Raw genomic sequence first — 23898 nt, 5'->3', positions numbered from 1 at the left:
GTAATGCTACTCAATGCCAGAAGTCTAAACCCCAAAATGCACGCACTCGAGGCACTCCTCAGTATGGAGAAAATCAATATATGTGCAGTAACAGAAACCTGGTTTAAGGCTCCTGAGAGCACCCCAGAACTACCAGGCTGCAATTCATACCATACATTTCATCCACAAAAACAGGACCAAAATACAAAAGGCAGGGGAGTATCCATATTCATCAAGGATACCACACCTCCAGGTTAGTGGCACAGCACGATGCTTCAGAGACCATCCACATGCAACTAACAATGGGCAAAACTGCTATTCAAATTACAGCTTGCTGCAGATCACCCACCATGACCCAGGACCCCCACTCCGCTTTCCTGGAAACACTGGGAAACATAAAAGTCCTACCAAACACCCTGATATTGGATATTAGGTGATTTCAATTGCCCAAACATTAACTGGGAGAACTACTCAAGTACAAACTCCCTTGCCCAACATTTCCTAGAATTTATAAACTCAAATGCCCTGGATCAACTGGTCAACACCCCCACCAGAGGTGACAACATATTGGACCTGGTCATCACCAACATGGGCGACCACACCAGAGGTCAACCCCTCGCTGGTTAGATCTGACCCTAAACTAATCACTCTGGATATCCACATTCCACCACCATCCCCGGACAAAGAAATCACCATGAAAAACTTTTCAAAAGCAAACTTAACGTTACTTAAGACCGAGGTGGGATGTTTCAAAGCCCCCATGCTAAAGGATAACACTCTCCAAGCTGCAAAATCCTTTACTAATGCACTCTATGGGCACCTACAAGAATGCATGAATCATGCTATCCCAAACAAAACCAAGACTCACTCCACCAAGAAAAGGAAACCAGTCTGGTGGACCCCTGCCATAAACAAGATATACAATAGAAGGAGGAAACTAGTACAGAAAAGAGTAAAATCTCAGGAAGGGAAGGCATCCCTGATCAGTATCAGCAAGAAACTACATTCCCTCATAAAATCATCCAAGGCTAGCTTCAAAAGAAAAATTGCCATGGACTCCAAAGATAACTACAAGGCATTCTTTAACAATGTCAAGAAGCTATGTGGAAATTTGCTCGGAGTTAGTGCAGAATGGCACAAAATATACTGAACTGACCGATATAGACAACATCCTGGCAGGCAGGTTCAGTGCGAACTTCACACCCCTCTCACCCCCAAAAGGGCCCATAACTATACCAGAAGAATGTAGTGCCCCTGAAATCACAGACACTCAGGTTAAAACAGCCCTCTCCAAAGCCAAAAACACAGCATCAATGGGACTAGACGGTGTCCCAGGCTGCATCCTACATGAGCTCAAAGATGAACTAACCCCTCAGCTAAACACACTGTTTAAAATCAGCCTCTCTGCAGGCTACATACCCACAGAGTGGCACACAGCAATGGTTATTCTGCTCCACAAAGGTGGAGCCACAATGGACCCCGGGAACTATTACCCTATAAGCCTGACTAGCTTGGTCTGCAAAGCTATGGAGTGCATCATCATGGATCTCATTAGCAGAGACATTGGAAACCTCCAAACAATGGACCCTACCCAGTTCAGCTTTTTAAAAGGGCAGATCATGCCTCCTACATCTGGTGGACTTCTTTGAGAGAGTTACCAAGGCTATAGATGAGGGAAAGGTGGTCCACATAGCCTACCTAGACCTCGCAAAGGCCTCTGACACAATTCCCCACTTAGGTATTATAGACAAGCTCACCAGCCTGAACATAAACCCCTACATCATGAGATGGGTTGCCAACTGGCTCATGGACAGAATCCACATGGGAAAAGTTGCAGGATCTAGGTCTGACTCTAAACTGGTTACAAGTGGCATTCCCCAGGGCTCAGTCCTAGAATCCCTCCTGTTTGGCATATACTTCTCAGAGGTACAGGCAAGCACAGGAGGACTATGGCTGACCAAGTTCACAGACGACTACAAACTAGGGGCTATAATTGACTCTCCGGCTGACACAGACATCCTTCAAAAGAGTCTCACTGAGACAGATACCTGGTGTCAAATCCATGGCCTCAAGCTAAATGCCAAAAAGTGCATAGTCATCCCCTTGGAAAAAAACAAAGTACCCAGAAAATACCACATAGGTGGTAGCCCCCTAAATACGGAAGATGTAATAAGGGATCTGGGGACCCAAGTAGACAGTAACCTCTCCTTTGATAATCACTTGCCAAAGTGGTTAGAAAATCCTTCTATGCAGCCCACTTAATCACAAAAGGGTTTGCATCCAGGTCGAAAGAGGTCATTGGGCCCCTGTACGCATCACTCATCAGACCCATCATAGAGTACAGTGCCCCATTTGGGATGTACCTTACAAGACACCTGCAACAACTGGAAAGACCACAGAAGTTCCTCACCAAAAGGATCACTGGCCTCAAGCAGATGCCCTATGCAGCTCAACTGAAGAAACTCCAGCTGTACTCGGTTGCATAGTGCCCACTCAGAGGTGATCTCTGCCTAACATACAAAGCCATGTCCAACCCAGAATTGATGGACATGCTCCACCTAAAGGAAACCATATCCACTCGAGCCACACGATCCAGGGATCTAAACCTCACCACAACAATAAATAGGACGTGCTGGAGGGATAGATTCCTGTCCCAAAGACTTCCCATGCTCTGGAACAAGATTTCAATCTACGTTAGGCAGAGCTCCTTGCTAACCCTCTTCAGGAGAAACCTTGACGAGTTGATGGGAAACAGAAAGTTTACCCCAAGGATCACTTCAATGGCTCTGCTGGACAGAGGCACAGGGAACTAATCTAAGGGGGAGGCGAAAGCCAACACATTCTGGCTAGGCTTATAAATGCCTTTGGGCAGATAGGCTAGTACCTACCTATGAACCTATTAATGATTTGCTAAAGCACAAATATCTTGTACAGTGTAATAAATGCTATGCATATTTAAATGTAACACCTTATAACACTGGTGATCTGTGTTCTTCGTGTCAAAAGCTGGATGATTTGCTTACCATTATTAGAAGTAAATCTAGACTTATTGATGATGATTACACTTGTGCAACTGACAAAGCTTGAAGAGCTATTATTACATATATTAATGACTGGACTGTAGAGATAACTAACGCTAGGAAAAGAGCAAATAGAACACATTAAGGAAACAATGTATCTATTGTCTGTAAAGATCATTCAAACCCTATGAAACAAGACGACTTTGGAAATCTATTTACAAGTATACAGCAGTCTGAGGATTCAGAGTGTTCTAAAGGAAACAAAAAAAGGAAGAAGGGAAGAAGTTCACAAGAAATAACAAGGAAGAAAAAGAAACTGACCAATGACTGTAAAGTAAAGAGAAAACATAATAAAAAGGGCACAGCTTTGTTTTGCAACATGCAGATTACAGGGAATGATAGCATTGTTCTATCTGAAAACCTTCAGTCTACAGAAAAAGGCATAATTTTTCAAAAAGATAAGGTAGCTAAGGTAGAAAAAAAGAGGAAAGGGGCAGGTGAAAATGAAGAAATCAAGATGGAATGTGGAAGGATTGAAGAACATTACTGTAAGAAAAAAGAAAAGATAGACAGATGTTGACTGTATGGCTCAAGCTTTGGATGTACAAAGCCAGCCAGGTGAGAATTGTACGCTGGCAAATTTAATACACAATGAAAACAGTGGGATTAATACGACTAATGGTGATGGGGATCATTTCTTTGTAACAATTGATTGAGCAGATATTACTGTAGTAGAAGTTGAAGATTCTTCAGATCTGGTCTGAAATTATATTCTTGTAATTGGAGATTCAGTTAGTAGAGGAACTGATACTTGCATTTCCAAAGAAGATAATGAACATGCTTGCCAGGAGAAAAAATAGAAGATGTGAGAGAAGCCTTGGAATGCCTTAATATAAGGAAGTGCGAATCTGTTTTTATTCATGTCAGTACAAATTATCTCATCCACAAGGACTCTCTGCTGTTTGTAGGGAACTTACATCCCTCTTAGATAGTGTTGCTTGTACTGGAGTTAGGGCATATTTTTCACAAGTAACATATAGAAAGGATAATCAGGTCACCGTGAATGAAAAGTTTTCTGGGGTAAATACCTCCATGGAAAAAGTGTCCCATTTAAAACAATGGAAATGTGTAGAGCATACAAATGTTTTGGGCACATGTGTTCAGACAAAAAGGCATACATTTGTCAAAAATCAGGGAAGAGAATTTTTGCAGCAGATTTTTTTGATATTTAACAAACACTAGGCAGGATTTTTGCCAGGTTAACAGCTCACATATGGCAACATTTGATTCCTCTGTGATGATTATTAATGCTAGGAGCATAACAAATTTGTCACATTTACACAGGATTGATACTGTTATTGCTTGCTAAATATGGTTAAAGAACAATGGCTGGAAACCAGTTGTATTTTATTTATTTATTTTTTTATTTTACATTTGTTGACCGGGCTAGTCTAACTGGATACATGTCCATTTTCAGTGGAGGCCTGGGGAGATAAGCTCCTTGCAAAAAAATTAAAAAATTTGTACTTACAATTATGTTACAGGTTAATACAGAAATTATCATAGAGGTCTAAATACCTCACATTGCAAAATGCAGGTACAATACAAGAATGCAGGTATAATATATACTATATGCCCACAGAGTGGCAGTTTTGTCAGGGTATAAATGTTTTTACTGTAACAGACATTCTAACAAAAAAATCAGGTGGAAGCGTTATGATAGGGATTAAAGATAGTTATGAGACTTGTAATTATTACATGTTCAATGCTAATACCAATACTATATATACTGTGTAACTGTGGCAATAAAGACAACCCTGCAACATTTAACAATTGTTGGAGTGTATAGACCACTAAAGTCAAGTCCTGATGACCTAGAGGAATATATACATTTCTTGCATGAAACACAGGAGGGAAGAATAATATTAGATGGGGACTTAAACAGGCTGGAATAATATTGATTCAAGAACATTAGTAAGGAAATTATTCACAACATATGTCCAGGAACAACAATTGCTTCAGATTGCAAAAAAACTACAAGGGAAAGGAACATACTAGACATTGTTTGTGTTCCTAAAGAAACTACTGTTATTTCAAGTAAAGCTTTACCACTGTAGATGTACAGAGGTCATGGGGTTATAACGATTCATTTGTTGCTAGATAATTCTGCCAAACTGAAATTTAAACCATTGCACAGAAGATTAATTACAAATTCTAAGGAAGCAAAACTGTTACTATGTAAAATTAACTGAAAATTAAAAAAAAGTTTAATATCAAGATCTTGGCATTCAACATCAGGGGATATATTTCTATAAGAACAAGATACCTGATTAAGGTGAGAGAAAAAATATAAGAAATGGAAGAAGGTTACAACTACAAGTTTGAAAACTGAAATAAACAAGTTGGACAAACAAATTAAGCAAGTGTGAGACAACACCAGGAAAATTTTGAAGAAAATGTATATAAAGATATTGAGCATAACAGAAAACCTTTTCATAGATACATGAGATGTGGAAGGAGTAAAGACATACAAACTTAATAACTCTGTGTAGATTCTAAAATTTATTCTAAGGCACAACAGATTATAGATACATTTACAAAATCTTATGCAAATCAGTTTGGCTCCACAAAGGGGGTTATAACTCATCCTAGTGACATCCAGGTAACCTTAGATACTGGAATCAAATTAGATTATATTGAAAAAGAACTGTGCAAACTGGATCCAAACAAAGCTCAGTGAGTAGACGGAATTCGTAATAATGAGAACACTTCTACAAAAACTAACAGTACCATCGTATATATTATTTATTAGCTGAGATAAATATGGGGAGATTCCTCAAGACGGAAGACATGCGCTTATTAAACCTGTCTTTAAGGGAAAGGTGAGTAGGACAAATCTAGAGTCATATAGACCCTTAAGTCTACTTTTATGTTGTGGAAAAATAATGGAGAAGGTAATACTGGATAAGTTATTGTCAGAACTGGATAGGTTGGGACTTGAAGCCATATGTCAGCATGTATATGTTGAAAATAGATCTACTGCAACTTGTAACATGTTGTTCATAACAGCTATGAATGAAAACTTGTGCTGTGATATAATTTATATAGATTTAACTTCAGCATTTGACAGGGTCAAACACAAAACACTGATCAATAAATTAGAACAACTAGGTATAGATGTACTGTTGATAAGATGGATGGCTGCATGGCTAACAAATAGGACATGGCAAATATCATACAGCAATTGGACAGGTGAAATTCTTCGTTACAGTCAGGTTGTCCCACAGGGCTCTGTCCTAGGCCCTTGCTTGTTTAAAGCATATCTTTCATATAGATCACTGTGTGTGGATGTACCTTTAAGAAGCTATCCAAGGGCTTAAGTGTGTAAATACTGAGCATATACTCGTGTATGTATGTAAAGTCCACCTGTTAACTAGTTCATTTGTATTTTATGATGCTGCTATTCATCCTGATGTGTTTCTATGTATTAAAGCATCTAACCCAAATACCATGCCTGCTTGTCATCTATGTTAGAGACAGACGAGCGACATTGTGTCAGAAGCAGCATGTCTAAAGGGCATAATGTTAGAGGTGACATGGCTAAAATAACTTAAGGCAGTTGCTTGGAACTGGTGGAATACACAAGAGTGAATCATCCCTAAAATGTGCAGATGTCACAAAACAGGTCAGAAATGTACTTCATGTATTAAAACTTGCTTAGTACTATTTCTTGTTCACAAAATATGAAACAAGGCATACAGAATGTTTTAAACAATATTTGCATAAACCAATATGTACAATATTGATAAAAATGTTCAGATATTTTTATTTTATTTTATATTTGTTGATCAGGATAGTCCGACTGGATGCATGTCCATTTTCAGCGGAGGCCCGGGGAGAAAAGCTCCAGGTAAACAGAAACATTAAAAACATGTTACAATTATAATTTTGACAAAGAGTACATAAGCAAACAATAATAAACATGTTCTGCAGGTTAGAGTTAAACCCTGGTGAAAGCCAGGGGTAAATTAAACAGTAACTGATTAATAGATTTTACATAATCTAGAAGAGAGTTAGCCAGGCTTGATACAATGACATAGCCAGTTTAGTGCCAGATGTTGTTTGAGTCTAGTTTTAAATTGACCTAGGGAGGAGAGTAAAGTAATGTCAGCTGGAAGTGAGTTCCAGGATCTGCCTACAGAGTTTGCAAAGAGAGAGTCACCAGCTGCATTGTTAATTTTGCTTGTCTGAATTAGTAGTCTGTTAGAGGATCTAAGCAGTAGCTGATTGTGATGGGGGTGATAAGATTTTTAAGTGTAGGAATATTATCCGGATTATAAAGGCTTTTATAAGCCATGATCAGTTAGTTATACTGAATTAGACTGGGTAGTTCAAGCCACCCAAGCTGGTTAATATTGATGCAATGATGTGTCCTAAAAGGCAGCCCAGTGGCAAACCTGGCAATGTGGTTGTAGCAGGTTGAGAGAGCTTGTTAAGTACAGTCTTGTTTATATTAGAAAGTATAGGGGATGCATACAAAAGTGTTGAGAGAAGGTGAGAGTGAGCTATGGCAATTTTAGCTGGAGGGGTTAGGAAGGCTTTTATTCTGTAAAGTGACCCCAGTTTTTTATTGATGGTTTTGATTGATTGGTTTACATGTTTGTCGAATTTTAGACTATTATCTATAATGACACCTAGTAGTTTTGTAGAGGGGGTCAGGGGAGATTAATGTGCCATCATTTGCATTTATGGTAAAGGTAAAAGCAGGAGACCTTTGTGTTGGTGAGAATAACATTTTAGTTCTTTTGGGATTTAGTATCAAACGACGTTCAGAAAACCAGTTTTCTATAGTGTTAAAGGTTGGAGATGTGGCAGAGCAGATCAGAGTGGAGTCATCAGCGTATTGGATACAGCTGACTTTTGGGATGACAGTATACAGGTCGTTAATGAAGATGGAAAACAGCAAGGGCCCTACTATATAGCCTTGTGGTACTCCAAGGGTGTTGGGTAGTAGGTTAGAGAGTTTGTTCTGCCAAAGAACAGCCTGCTTTCTCCTATTCATGTAGGCTGTAAACCATTGAAGGGCCTTAGTATCTAGACAGAATATTTGCAGGGTGTCTATTAGAAGTTGGTGATCAACCATGTCAAATGCCTTGAAAAGATCCAAGAAGAGGGCAGAGGATATGTGATTTTTGTTGCGATTATGGTTTATGGTTTATGGTGTTGGTGAAAGCTAGTAGGGCTGAAGTAGTGCTGTGGTGTGGACGGAAGCCATGTTGAGTATCTGCCATGAAATGATTCTGGATTAGGTGGTGCATGAGTTGTCTGTGGATACATTTTTCCATAATCTTTGCAAGTGGGGAGAGTATGGCTATTGGTCTATAATTGGAGAATTCAGTAGAACTGCCTCCTTTATGAAGTGGGATTACATAGGATATTTTCCTGATGGTGAGAATTCAAGCTTCTGTTATGGTTCGATTAATTAGTATTGATACTGGGTAGGCAATAGCATCAGCTGATTTTTGAAGGTAGTCGGCGGGAAGTTGGAAAGGGACTGATTATTCAAATGTCATTATTAGCATGTGTTTGTGCTTATTAAATGCTCCATTTTTAATTCTATGGATTTACCGTTACATTAGCATTGCGTGTCAATCACCGCACATTGCCGTTGTTAATCCCGCCCTCCCGCATGTCAATCATGGCTGGCACACCCATTCCTGCGCGAACTCGGTGGTGGGTTAATACACTTCAATTTCACCTTAAATTACACCAGTTTTAGCACTTAATTTAGCTAGCTATAGATTTGCTATTTTTTTAATACTGTTTTTTAGTAAGAGTCCTATAGTTAATGTATTTCTAGGGAAATTTTAAGGTTAGGAATACAATAGCTGGAGGGGTCAGGGGTAAGCTACACTTTGGCTAGTGTTGTGATTTAGCCAATTTGTAATGGGGACAAATTTGGGATCTGCTCAACTTACTTGCAGGCAGAATGAACAGAGGGGTAGGGAAGGTACAACAGCTACAGGATGAAATGAATGTGAGTTAGGTAGTAGAGAGTTTGATTAAAGATGTCACCCTAGGAGGGGGCTGACTAATGAAGATAATCAGGGGGTGGGGTGGGAGGAGCAGACAGGGAGAATGGAGTAGGGAGCAGCCAGAACAGGATTAAACAGGAACTTATGGATCCCCCCCCCACAGGGAGAAGGGCTGAAAAACTATCAGTGTAAGGTGAGGAATAAGCTTAAAAATATCTAACAAAAGACTGATCTGAGTAGCAGTGGAATACTTTAAATAATTATCACTGCAAGCACACAAACAGGGTTGTTTGGCAGTTATGGAGAGAGTTGTGATTAGTATAGAAACTATAATGAAAGTAAAAGCAAAACTTTACCAAATTAAAAAGTAAATGCTTGGGACTGGAACACTGTGTGAGTGGAAGGCTGATTCAAGGTATTATAACCCAATCTAGTGGCAATTGGCTGGATCCCCTCACTGTTGTTTTGCAAACACCTTTAATCCTCAATAGTTTACAAAAACTAAATTGTAATTCACCTATTACAATAGAAAAGCTGGAGGGAGCCAGGTTCTTGCTTCCCAGAGGTTTTACTTAATTAAGATAGCCAGCTTCAGTGAAGAAGGTAGATATTGCTTTATGCAGTTAATCCCAGGTGGGGATGGGGGGGTCACGCAGGAAAGAAACACATGCAAACTGAAAAATAAAGGTAAATAAGGCAGAATTAGTGCAAAGATTACAAGGTTACAAGAATGTGAAGTGGAGAGCATTCAATGAATAGATATGGAGAGTAAAATTAATTATATTGCATACATTATAATTAAAATTGATTATATTGCATACAGTATCAGCTCTGTAAAACCACAGACTAACAGCAATAACATGCAGCCTCTAAGTCAAGTTATAACAGCTGCATAATTCAGCAGTAAATACACACAGGATATAATGCACAAAGTATGGCTGTTTTAGAACAATAATTCTAGAGTTATGTTATTCAGTATGAACTAACAGTAACATGAAATGCGTTTACTTAGCCTTCTATAAAAGCAATTGTAAAGTCCAGCCTGTAAGTCTTCTAAGTACAGTAGCATGCCATAGGAATGCTTACAAATGTAATCAGAACATGATTAACCTCTGCAAAACAGTTAGCAGGATGCCTGGCAGATATTCAACAATTAAAGCTCTACATTCATAAAACAAGATAAAAAAAAGAACAAGCAGTTTGTAAGTTAGAACATTAGCTAGCTCTCAAACCATTTAGGAGTTCTGAACAGCAGGTACATCCCAGCACCATCAAATAACTCAATAGGTAACAGTAATAACCAAATAAATCTGCAGCTAACAGTAATGCAAATTAGCTGTAGTATACATGTGATACGTCTCAACTTACTTGCTGTGTAGGCACAGCGAACAGAGGGTAAGGGAAGGTACAACAGCTACAGGATGAAATGAATGTGAGTTAGGTAGTGGAGAGTTTGGTTAAAGATGGCACCCTAGGAGGGGGGGCTGACTAATGAAGATAATCAGGGGGTGGGGGTTGGGATGGGAGTAGCAGACAGGAAGAATGAGGTAGAGAGCAGCCAGAACGGGATTAACCAGGAATTTATGGATCCCCCCCCACAGGGAGAAGGGCTGAAAAACTATCAGTGTAAGGTGAGGAATAAGCTTAAAAATATCTAACAAAAGACTGATCTGAGTAGCAGTGGAATACTTTAAATAATTATCACTGCAAGCACACAAACAGGGTTGTTTGGCAGTTATGGAGAGAGTTGTGATTAGTATAGAAACTATAATGAAAGTAAAAGCAAAACTTTACCAAATTAAAAAGTAAATGCTTACTATGGAAAATGTTTCAAATAAAGTCCGAATTGCATAAAACAAATTAAAAAAGGGGAAATGACCACATTTTTACAAAGCATGTATTTTTCATATTAAGCAAAGATGTCTGAGTTATCAGAAGTGTATAAAGTGTTTGCATGTTTGTGCAGTGTTGCAGTAAAGTTATTCCACAGAAAACAACCATTATAGGGCATATATCATAAAGTACAGTATTTCGAATAGTTTATTGTACATTTGAATGTCATTACAAGCTCACAGAACAGTTTGTTCTTACATAAATACAAGGGCCGTATTTTCAGTGTGTTTGTATGTACTTTGTGGGCATGGCAGATGGATTTCAAAATCCCAGTGCGTTTGTGTTTGACAGTAATATTGCCGAGAACTGGACAGTGTTTGATCAAGAGTACAACATTTTCCTGCAGGCTGCATTTTCTGATAAAAATGACCATACAAAGTCATTTATTCTACTTAATTTAGCTAGGACAGAAGGCATAGAAAATGAATGTCCATTTGTGTATGTACTTGCTGTCTATACAGGAGAGGGGAAAAACATTATATTGTTGTACAGGTTGAGAAATTGGGAGGACCCAGAGTGCTTAAAACACAAGTTTAGAGAAATATGCACCCCTCCAGATAAATGTTACAATGGAAAGGCAGTTATTCTACATACGGGATCAAACACCTAGTGAAACTTTTGCAGGATATATAACTGACCTGAGAAATAAAGCTAAAACATGCATATTTGGTGATTTAAGGGATGAGTTGGTAAAGGACAGACTTGTGTCTGCTATTAAAGATGATGCTGTGAGAAAGATTTTGCTTCGTGACAGTGATTTAACTTTGAATAATGCCATTGAGATATGTCAGATATATGAGCTAATAGAAAAGCGCACAAATATGCCTACAAATGAGAAAAGCGCTAGAAGGCGTAGTGACAAAGCTGTTGATAGTATGCAGCACATAGTTAAATGAAACATGCCAAAGCACATGGTTGCAATGGTAGCCCCTGCAGCACTCACTAGTAAACCCCAGAGTTTCCAGCAAATTCCAGAGTTCACACAGTTTCAGTGAAGCAGAAGAGTGAGTCAGCAAACTCAAAGCATGGGCCCCAACCTAGTTTCAATGCCAACTCCCATAACTGTGGTGGAAGTCATCAATCTAAAAAGGAAACATTTTTAGCTTGTGGTCAACAATGCAACACATGCAATAAATAGTATAATTTCAAAAAGTTTTGTAAATCAAAAGGCCTCCATTCTTTTATTAAAAGAGAACATTTTAAGAAACAAGTTGATCAATTTGAGAGCTGCAGCCCTACTCTTTATGATGATGGTGTGTCAGTGCTTCATGAAACAGTTAATGCAGTAGATTTAAGGGCAAAGAATGAAGTATTTTGCACTGTTCGGATAAATGGTAATATGTTGATACAGGTTCCAAGTACAATGTTATATCAGCAGAAACATTTGCTAAGAGTGTGTCACGGTGAAAGGTTTGATTTGGCAAAGTGTGCAAAGCTTGTTGCTTATGGAGGTGAAGAAATTCAAAACGAAGGCTCAGTAGTGCTTTCATGTTACTCTGCTGGAAGATGCTGCAACTTGTTATTTTATGTGGTCAAGAGTCATTATTAGGGCTTAGAGACAGTTTGAAAATGAAACTGCTTTTATTTAATAAGGAAGTCCACCATGTTCACTTAAAAGACCACTACTCTAATTTCACCCAGTACATTTTTCCACCTATGCTGATCTCTTCAAAGACAAATTAGGGAAGCTTCCAGTTGTGTACTCCATGAAGTTAGACCAAGAGACCAGTCCAGTTATCAAACCAGGATGAAAACTTCCAATAGCCATGCAGGAAAGAGTCAAAGCTGAGCTAGATAAAATGGTGTGATTTGTCCAGTTGAAACTCCAACTGAATGGGTATCTTCCATGGTGGTAGCTCATAAGAAAAGTTCAGATGACATCAGAATATATATTGATCCATGAGATTTGAACAAAGTGCTAAAAAGACCTCAACATCCAATGCGCACAGTTGAAGAAGTCGCAGCCTTGGTACCAAATGCTACTGTTTCTTCTGTCTTTGATACAAAGAGTTCATATTAGCAAATTCAGCTTGCCAAAAATTCCTCAAAGCTAACTGCATTCAGTACTCCATTTGGCAGGTACAGATTTTTGAGAATGCCACTTGGGATAAATTCTGCAAGTGAAGTCTTTCAGCTTACAATGAAGCAAATTTTTTCTGGGTATCCCTGTGCTATTATAGTAGACGATATACTGGTAGGAGGTCATGATGAAGCTGAACATGACAGAAACCTCAGAAAAGTTCTAGAAAAGGCATGTCAAATGAATCTTAAGCTCAATCCACACAAATGCAAATTCAGGCTACAAGAAGTTACTTATGTTGGGCATTTATTTACAAGTACATGCTTATGACCAGACCCTTCAAAGCAAACAGCCATTTGGGAGATGGCAGCTCCAGAGAATGTTCAAGCCCTGCAACTTTTTCTTGGCATGGTCAATAACCTAGGAACAAACCAAGAAGCACGCACGTAGGACAAAGTGCAGGGTCCAAACCAACCATATGAAAAGACAAAAAACGGACCAGCACAGCGATAATGCAGGCAAGAAATATTAATTATAAATTGAATCCCATTTAACAAAATAAATAGTAAGCAAACTGGTTTCGGCTGAAAAAACAGCCTTCTTCAGTGCTGAAACAAAGTTCAATAATTAGTTATCCAGCTTCAAACATCCTGGTCTTATATAGACAATTAAAGAGATATTGCCAAAAAAACTTATTGGATTGTATAAGCTAGACCCATCTCATAGAAATCATAACATTAATGAAATCATGAAAATTCGTGAAGGTCTATTTCCAAAATATTGAATTAAAAAGATGAAAAAAGAATAATAAAAAATAATAATAAAAATGAAAAAATAAAATTATTTATTAACAAACACATTGCATGAAAGGGCAGATTAGCATATTATACCATCTCATTTAATCCAGGTTTGAACAAAGCCCCTAGCCTGGTTATCCACATTGTTTCCATATTGTTAAGTTTATTATGCCAACCTGCTTTGAAATTTCTATGCATTTGAATTTTGTCAATGATAATAAATTTAAAGACAACTATAGGATGTTGAATGGTGTGTTTATAAAGAGCAATGGACAGATGATGGTTTCTAATGGCGCTGAGGTGTTCACTAATCCTCAGTTTGAATGGTCTGGACGTCTGACCAACTTAAAATGATGAACAGGTACATGTAGCTAAGTAGATGACCCAATCTGAACTGCAGTTACCAAAAATGTTAATTTGATATACTTTAGATGTATTCTTGCTTGAAAATACCTTAGTTTTAAGAATATGTTGACAAGCACTGCAATGCCCACAAGGAAAGCATCCAAGCAATGGGTCACCAAATAAAGTAGTTTGAACAGGTATTGCTGGTGTGTACCTCTTGTAATGTGTAAACCTTGAGTGTATAGTTCTGCCCCTCCTATATGAAAAAGCGCATTTATCTGGTAAAATATCATTCAAAAGTTCATGGGATTTGAGTATATCCCAATGTCTGTCAATGATTTCTCTAAATTTGAAATTATTGTTCCCAAAAGTAGTGACAAATCTAATTGGCTGCCTAGGATTAGATGTTTCTTGATGCTTCATACTATGATGTTGTAATAAAGTGGGTCGTGTCACATGCTTAGTTTGCTCAATGGTGTGAGAGATATGATGCTTGGGATATCCACGATCAATGAACCTGTGCGACAAGTCTTGTGCACAGGCTTCGTATTGTTCCTCTGATGAGCATATGCGTTTCATACATAGAAATTGGGATTTTGGAATATTTTGGATGATGTGGCAGGGGTGAGAGCTGGATGCATGTAATAATGTGTTATACTGAGGAAACTTCCTATGTACGTGTGTAGCTAAAGTATGATCCATCTGTCTGGAAACAACAACATCCAAGACAACAATCTCTTCATATTCAATATTCAAGGTAAATTGTATATCCCAAGGGTTGTTGTTAAGATACTTAACAAAATCAGACACATGGTCCTTATCCCCACGCCAAACCATCCAACAGTCATCTAGGTACCTCCTCCAGATATCAAGATCATTTATATGCAAATTATGGTCCACATCATAGATGGCTGATTGCTCAAAAAATCCCATAAATAGGTCAGCATATATTGGGGCAAAAGAGGCCCCCATTGCCATCCCCTTAATCTGCCAATAAGGTTGTCCGTCAAAATAGAAAATGTTTTTACATAACACATACTCAGTGAGCTTTACCAGAACATTGTTGAAACCAGTGGAATATATCCCAGATTTATTTAACCAATATGAAATAGCAGTAATTCCAGCATCATGTGGAATACTTGTATATAAAGATGACACATCTAAAGTACATAGCCACCAGTCAGCTTCCAGTTGTGAATCCTGAATAATATTCAGGAATTCAGTTGTATCTAGTATCCTAGATCTAACATGAACCAAAAGAAGTTTCAAATAATATGTAAGGAATGTGGAAAGTGGTTCTGTAAGAGAGCCTCTACCTGAGACAATTGGTCTCCCTGGGGGATTGATAGAATCTTTGTGTCAATAACCTAGGCAAGTTCATTCCAGACTTGAGCCAACTATCAGCACTACTCAGAGAGCATATAAAGATGTATATTTGTCTTGGTTAGAGCAATACCAAAGGGCATTTGATGTCCTGAAACAGAGAATTGCTAGTCCACCAACTCTCAGATAATGATGTTTACAAGCCAGTTACACTTTCCTGTGATGCTTCAAAATTTGGTCTTGGTGCAGTCATTCAACACAAAGATAAACCTGTTGCCTTTGCATTGAGAACTGTTACCCAAACTGAGATGCAGTATGCCGAGATTGAGAAAGACATTTTGGCAATTGTATTTGCATGTTCAAAGTTCCATGATTATGTTTATGGTAGACCTATCCAGATCAAAACAGGCCAGCAACCCTCAGTCACTATCTTGAGAAAGCCTATGCATTCAGCTCTAGCCCATCTGCAACATATAATGCTGAAGCTGCAACAGTATAATTTCAATCTTCTCTACAAGAATGGCAAACTTCTTTATCTTGCTGATACATTATCCAGATCGCCAAGAAACACCATAGAACAGCATGAGAATGAGAACCCTAATTTTGAAGTCATGGAAGTGGGAAATTTTTCTTCCACAAGTCTTGATGATCTGAGAGATCACACAGCCACAGATCCAGTTTTACAAAGGCTCAACTACTTTGCCACTCAAGGATGACCATCAAAGCAATCAAGAAGTGCAACCTTATTTTCCATACAGAGATAAGATTTTGTCTGACAAAGGTATCATTATGAAAGGTCCAAAAGTAATTGCTCCAAAGTCCTTGCAACAAGGGCACATTACTATCTTGCATCGTAGTCCCCCAGGAGCGAACTCTACCAAAAGAAGGGAAAAAGGTTTAGTATTCTGGCCTTCAATGTCACAAGATATTGAGACAGCACTTTTATCTTGTTTCATGTTTAATAGTACTAAGTCACATCAACATAAGGAATCATTTCAGCTAAACCAGATTCCAGAACTACCTTGGTCGACAGTAGACATGGACATTTTCGAGTAGAATGGTCAAGATTATTTGGTGTTTGTAGACTCTTACTCCACTTGGTTCAAGATTGACCTACTTCCAAACCTAGCATTCAGTACTGTCCTTAATAAGATGAAACGTCATTTTTCAGTACATGGTAGTCCACACAAAGTTATTTCTGACAATGTCACACAGCTTACAAGCCAACAGTTCAAAAGATTTGCTGAAGAATGGGACTTTACTCATGTCACAAGTAGCCTGAGTACCCGAAGTCAAACGGTTTGGCAGAATGTGCAGTTTAAAGTGCAAAACAGTTGCTAGAGAAGTCAAAACAAGATAATAGTGATGTTTTCCTGAATTTCTTGAATCTCGGAAATGTTCCTCATGATAAACATCTTAATTCACCTTCTCAGAGACTTCTGTCGAGACAAACTAGAAACACATTTCCAGTCAATAGTCAATTGTTGGTTACGTGTGTTAAGAACAACAGGTCAGTGAAAACCAGTCTGTTGAAGAAGCTCTTAACCCATAAGTCCAACTATGATAAGAGCAGCAAGTCACTCAATCGCATATGAGAAGGAGAAGTGGTAAGGATGCAACCATCCAAAGGTTATGATTGGATTGGTGTCGTGAAGAATATCTGCCCAGAGTCAAGATCATACATTGTGGAATCACAAGGAGCAGTCTTTAGGCAGAATCAGAAACATTTGAGACTGGTATCCAAGCCTTTACCACAGTACATAGCCTGTGAGAAAGACTCTTTATCTCAGAATGAGTTGTTCAGTGTTCCAATTCCTGAGAAAGTTCCAGAGGGCATTCCCATTCCTGTGATGAATTCATAAGTTCCTGATCCTGATTCGAGTTGTTTGCTGAAGACTTTCCCTGTTGCTAAATTTAGTCCAGACTATTATGTTACAAGACATGGTCACATTTCTAAACCATGTAGCAGATATGAAGCAACTTGGACATGAACTTTGTCTTCTGTTTCCAATGTCTATAATAATGCATGTCTGACTCTAATATTGTTTTTACAAAGGGCAATCTTTTTAAAGGGGAGGATGTAGATCAATGTGTGTATATGTACCTTTAAGAAGCTATCCAAGGGCTTGCCATGTGTATAAATACTGAGCACGTGCAAGCTAGACTGCCATTTTGTAGTAAGCTGTTGAGATGTAAGCATGTATGTGTTAAAACTGCCAGCCCAGCTAGCTGGGATTTTGTAAATAATTCTAGTATTTGTGAATAGTAATATGGTTTTTATGCTTGCCTTCCAAATGTATGAAAACTATATATTATATTAAATTTTATATTATGTGCTGAGCTTCAAGAGTGTGACCACAGTGTACCCTACTGGAAAAGAACAGAAATGTATATGAACTATATGCCTGTGCAAATGTATGTTTTCATAGTAGAAATTGGGGCATACAGAGTTAACTTGCAAACTTTAAGAAAATAAGTTGACAAGTAAATAATTTTACAATGGTATTTACTACAGCTAGAAGACAGAATGTCTACAGCTAGATTTTTTTCTGTTGTCTTAGGATAGAAATAACTACTATGTTTCAAGGCAAAATTGTGTGACAGTTTTATGGCTTCCAGTTTCAGGCAAGCTTCTAAGAGATAAGTGTCAGCTTCTAAGAAATAAGTATTCCTGACACTGAGGTGCTAACTTTTAGGTTTCTGTTGGCCTGGAAACTAAAGGCAGAGGTGACAAGAATGATGTAATCTGAGATAATCCATCTGAAATGTTTGATAGCAATTTAAAAACTATCTCAGAGAGTGAGTCTGTGCATTTTGTATTTTTCTCTGGACCTGTAAACATCTCACCAGCACTTGCCTTCCTTTGTAAGTAAGACTTAGATATTAGTATTTCTCTTAGAGACAGATAGGAAATAGTAAAACCAGTCTAGATTTTTTTCTGTACTTATGTGAGACTGTCCTGCAGTGTTGTTTTAAAGTTTTTCCTGTGAGTCTGAACTCTGTTGTAACTGTGTTGAGTTGAGTATTATCTTGTGCTTTTATTATTTATTATTAAATATATTTAAACCTTTTAATTGTGACTGGTTTTGTTTAGAGATATTTAAGCTCTGAGAGTACATTCATGTATTTGGTAACACTGTACAGGCCACTCTTAAATAGCCTTAATGTCTTGGACACACTTACCATTTGGATAATAGTAACATTACATAGTAGAATTGGTCACCCTTTGCAAGGGCCTTTTAGTAGCTGATAAGTAAGGGTGGCTGATGGCAGTGATTTCTACCTTATAGTCTGGGCAGAAGGGGCATAGCTGGTGAACCTGTGCCAACCTTCCCCAGGAGTATCTGTGTGTTTGTATATAAATCAGATAGCAAAGTGTGTGTGTGTGTGTGTGTGTGTGTGTGTGTGTGTGTGTGTGTGTGTGTGTGTGTGTGTGTGTGTGTGTGTGTGTGTGTGTGTCTGTCAGCTACTTTGGCAGTGAAATGAAGCACTGGTTGGACAGAGGGGGTGGTGGAGGTTTTGGCTTCACCACTTGGCTGAGATCTTAACCCTATAGCTGTGCCAGTGGGGAGTCTTATTGGGGATCTGTAGAGAGAGGGAGAAACCAGCTCCAGACTGACTGTGATCTCTGTGTGCTCTTAAGGGAAAATTGTACTTTACTGTGTGTGTACTTGACATCATCCCAATCTGCACACCCCTAACTGGTGTTAGTGGTGAGGATTGAGGCTCCTTGATTACTGGACCAGTGTAGGGGCATCACAGTATGTATGTAAGGTCTGTCTGTTAACTATTTTGTTTGTATTTTGTTATACTGCTATCTATCCTGATGTGTTTCTATCTATTAAAGCATCTAAACAAAATACCCCACCTGCTTGTCATCTATGTTAGAGAGAGACGAGTGACATTTCAGACCTAACATTTTCATCTGAGGTGTTCCACAGTTAATATGCAGATGACCTGAAATTGGGTAAATTGATTACATGTGTTACAGATAAGGCATGTCTGCAAAAGAACTTGACTAATTTGACCATTTGGGCACAGGAGAATAATATGCTGATAAATACATCAAAAACTAAGCATATGAGATGTGGGAGACATAAATTGAAAGGTGAATATTTAATACAGTACACAGTGATTGAAACTGTCGATTCATTTAAGGACCTAGGTATATGTGTAGCTCCAACTTTGAGTTTTTTCTATTCATATCAACCAATTGGTTAATGATAGTCATAGAACTATAGGTTGCATAAAAGATTTATGAAGTCTAGGAAATCAGAAATGATGAAGTCATTGATGTTATGTAGTCCTATCTCACCGTAATTCTTGCTGGATGGGTTCGGAGCCGATATTCGGCTCTGACTCAGCCGATACTAAAGCTTGAGAGCTTTTACTGGCTCGAGGCTAACCCCTATCTCATGGTGCCTCACAACAATTCCCCAGATCTCATTTGCCGTGAAAGCTTTGAGGTTGTGTCTTACTGGCTCGTTGGCTAAGTAACAATTTTATTTATTAAATCTAGTCCTTTTCTCAACTTTTCTTATTCTATCACAGTCTTTATTACTGTTAATCTCTTTGTGTGACTGTTTTGAGAGTTTTTGACCCCTATTTTTCCCCTTAGGATTGTACGGCCTGTTTAAGTTAGAGGGCTGTAGTGCCTGTTTAAGTTGTAGGGCATTTCCTCCATGAGTGTGTCTTATATAAAAAAAAAAAAAAAAAAGTTTATATAACTCTTTTCTGTCTTTCACTATCTTATTTTTACCTTATTAGTTAGTAGTTAGTCATTGTTGTTGTTGCCTTCTCTAGCTAGACTATAGTTTTTCTGTCAGAATGTCCAAAGAAAAGGATAAAGACCATAAGAACCATCGCCCTTCGGGGTTTAAAAGTGTGATAGATGCTCACAAAAAATTTCTTTGACAGTCACACCAGTTGCGTGTACTGTTTAGGTGAAGCTCATTTGCAAGAGCCCTGTACCTTTTGCAATGCGTTTAGTACCAGGGTTTTGAATGAGAGGAAACAAAAACTAATTGATAGCGGTCTTATGACCAGTTTCTTCCAGGAACAGCTGGAACTCGGTCAGGTAGCTCCTAAGTCTTCAAAACGGAAATCTTCAGCCCCAGCTTCAGAGCTGTTGCAAAAGACCAAAGCATCGGAGCCAAGGAATTCTGGCTCCAATTCAGCCTCTTCCACATTGGTACCGTCAGTCTCTTCAGTGCTGAGGCAACCTTTGGTACCAAGACATTTACCTGATATTGATCCTGCATCACCTACTTTGAGATGTCCTATTTTGGAGAGGAGGAGATCTCCTTCTGTCTCCAACAGATCCTCCAGGACATTTTCAGATGAGGACATATTGTGGGTGGTGAAGAGGTTGCTTTCAGATCCAGCTCTGGCAAAGAAATTGGCCACTCCAGACCAAAAGGCTTTGGAGATGACCCTTTTACATGCCACTGCTCCTCCTCTGACTGCTTCACTCTCGGAGCCCATCACTTCAGGTTCTTCAGTATTGGATCCGTCGGTTCTGGGGATCCTCCCTGCTTCTTCAGAACCGATTACTCTATCCTCAGTGGTTCAGTCTGGAGCTGAGGGATATGGGAGCTGATGCTCTCAAGTCAACTCCGAGGGGGACAGTGACCCTGAGTTTTCTTTGGAACCAACCCTCCCTCTCGATGCCACGGCTTGACTCAGCTAGGCTCCCACATCTGCTTCGGAGCAATTTGCCCTTGCTCAGAGCCGACCATCCATCTCCTCAGAGCAGAGGTCCTCTTCAGAGTGGAGAGGAAGGCCTTCGAAGCTATAGAGAAGGCTTTATCTTCTGTAAAAGCCATACCTTTGGAACCTGTGTCCCACCAGCAGCAGGCAGCAACCTCTTCCCCCCTGTCACCCCCACAGCATAGGGAACCACAGACCCAAGCAGCCCCCATTGGAGGTGCCCCCTCTACCGAGACCTTCCCCAATTATCCCACTAGAGAGCTCCCTCGGAAGAGACTGTGTAAGAGCAAGTAGGTTGACTCATCTAAGTCTGTCACTTCTGACACTGATTTGGAGGAATCAGAAGGGTCCCCTAGATCCCCCTTTGAGGATGTCTCCTTTTCTAACATCCTAGAAATCCTTAGATAGAGGGGTGACTGGAAGGCCTCTAACACTACTGAGGATGAATCAGTGTATCTTGAGGCCTTTGGTTCCCAACCTTCCACTTCCTGGGTGACACTGCCTTATGACCAACTCTTATGGGTCATATTGCGGAAAGCCTGGACATCCCCAGACTCAGTGGAGCCCGTCCTGAGGAGGCCAAATAAATTCATGACGGCAGTGTAAAAAGTATGCTGAGAATAAAAATAGATCAGTACAGTAACACATAACTACTAAGAAAAACAAAAAAGTTCTGAAGCTAACACAGCTGAAGGTAAAACAAACTTTAACGCACACAAAAGAGAGTAAGCGCGTTCACAGTGTGCTCTCACAGCTTGTGCCAACAGCTATGCCAACCTTGTGTTGGTACAGTGGGAGAGAGACATTATTTCAAGCTGAGGGCTTCTCTGAACATATCTTATTTATTTAAAGATTTGTTGATGATATTATTTTGTTGTGGAGGGGGTCAGTTGAGAGTCTCACGCAGTTTATAGAGTTTCTACATCAGTCTACAGATTTTTTAAGATTTACTTTTAAATATTCTTTTGATGTAATTGAATTTCTTGATGTTAAGGTGAGCAAAACTGATTTGACTAGCCTAGTAACTAGTATTTACAGGAAACCCAAAAGAAAGAATAATCTGCTCCATAGAGATAGCATGCATCCTAGGCATGTTACACGAAATGTTGTTAAGGGGCAGGTGTACAGAGTCATGAGACTCCATAATAATGATGAACAGCTTGCCGAGGCCCTGGAGACCTTGAAAATGGATTTTCTAGATAGAGGCTACAAGGAAAAGGATATTGACAGTTGTATTACTGATGCATATAAGGAGAGAGGGGGCAAATGCAGGCCTTATTACACTGCTGCACCTAACACTGAAGCCATAGCTACAGAACAAAGGACAGGATTGATTAGGTTTCCTCTCACATATTCTTCTGATGTTAGTAGTATATGTGATATTGCCAAAAGGAACTGGGGCATTTTGGATACTGTAGATGAATTAAGAAATGCCATAGATACTGTTCCACACTTTTCTTTTAAAAATAACAGATCCTTGAAAAGGCATCTGTGCTACAATACTTCTACTTTTAACAATGTTTTACAGTCAGAGAGGCACGATACTTTTAAATGCAGGAATTGCACAGCCTGCAAGTTTATACACTCTAGTCCTACTTACATGCACCCTAATATGCACTTTAAAATAGACACACACTTTTATGCTGATTGCAGGACTAAGCACATTATTTATTTTAGTTACTGCACTTTCTGCCATGCTTTTTTTGTAGGCATGAGTAACAGAAAACTCAAAGACAGGGTGCTGGAACATCAGAGAGATATCAGAAACAAGAGAGACACCAATGCCCTTGCCAAGCATATTATGTGCCATGGACAGGAGCATAATTTTAAATTCCTTGTACTAGACATAATTCCTGAGAGTTTAAGAGGGGGAGATCTTCGGAATCGCACAGAATCTGCAGAGTAAAAATGGATTCTGTCTCTTAATGCTGATATAATACCAGGTCTTAATTAAGTCATCTTTCTTAAGCCTTTTTTGAAAGCTAGACCTCTGAAACACTGAGTATAGGATTGTTTTTATACATATTTTTTATATATATTTTTTATATGTTTCATTTGCCTGCTTTCTTGTTGTGACATTTTTCTCTTAGATAATTGATGCTTTTATCACTGCTTTAATTGACTAATTAACTTATGGTATTTAACTGCATTTGTTACTAGTTTAGAACAGTCTGATGAAGCGGTGAGATTACACCATGAAAGCAATTACTCTCTTTTGTGTGCATTAAAGTTTATTGTTTTACCTTCAGCTGTGTTAGCTTCGGTACTTTTTTGTTTTTCTTAGTAAATTCATGACAGCACCTAAAGATAAGACTTTTCTTAGCAAAGGAGTTCCTGTTGATGATATGGTGGTAGAAGTGGCCACCAAGAAGGAGTTATCCTAAACATCTTCTAATACCCATCCTCCTAAGAAGGAGTCTAGGACAATGGATAGGTATGGGAAGCATACCTTCTCTTCAACGGCATTTACTCTAAGATCGCTGAATTACCTTATCCATTTTACTGGTCTTGAGAGGGATCTCCTGAAGGAGTTGGGAGATACCCTCCAGGGTTCAGTTGCTCCGGGATCCATGGATAAGGTTTCTGCACAGCTCTCCACTCTTATGTTGATAGCTAACTCCTCCATGAGGCTGATATCGTATGCAGCAGATGGACCGAGTAGGGCAGCCACAGCAGGAATATCCCTCAGGAGACATTCTTGGATGCATCTTTGTAATTTCATGGTATACTTTAAGTCTTCCTTCACTAACGTCCCCTTTGATGGTTCATCTCTTTTT

Source organism: Protopterus annectens, chromosome 7.part0 (genome assembly GCF_019279795.1).
Source record: "Protopterus annectens isolate FY-2018-M chromosome 7.part0, PAN1.0, whole genome shotgun sequence".
Classification (NCBI taxonomy): domain Eukaryota; kingdom Metazoa; phylum Chordata; order Ceratodontiformes; family Protopteridae; genus Protopterus; species Protopterus annectens.
This window is presented reverse-complemented; position numbering follows the sequence as displayed.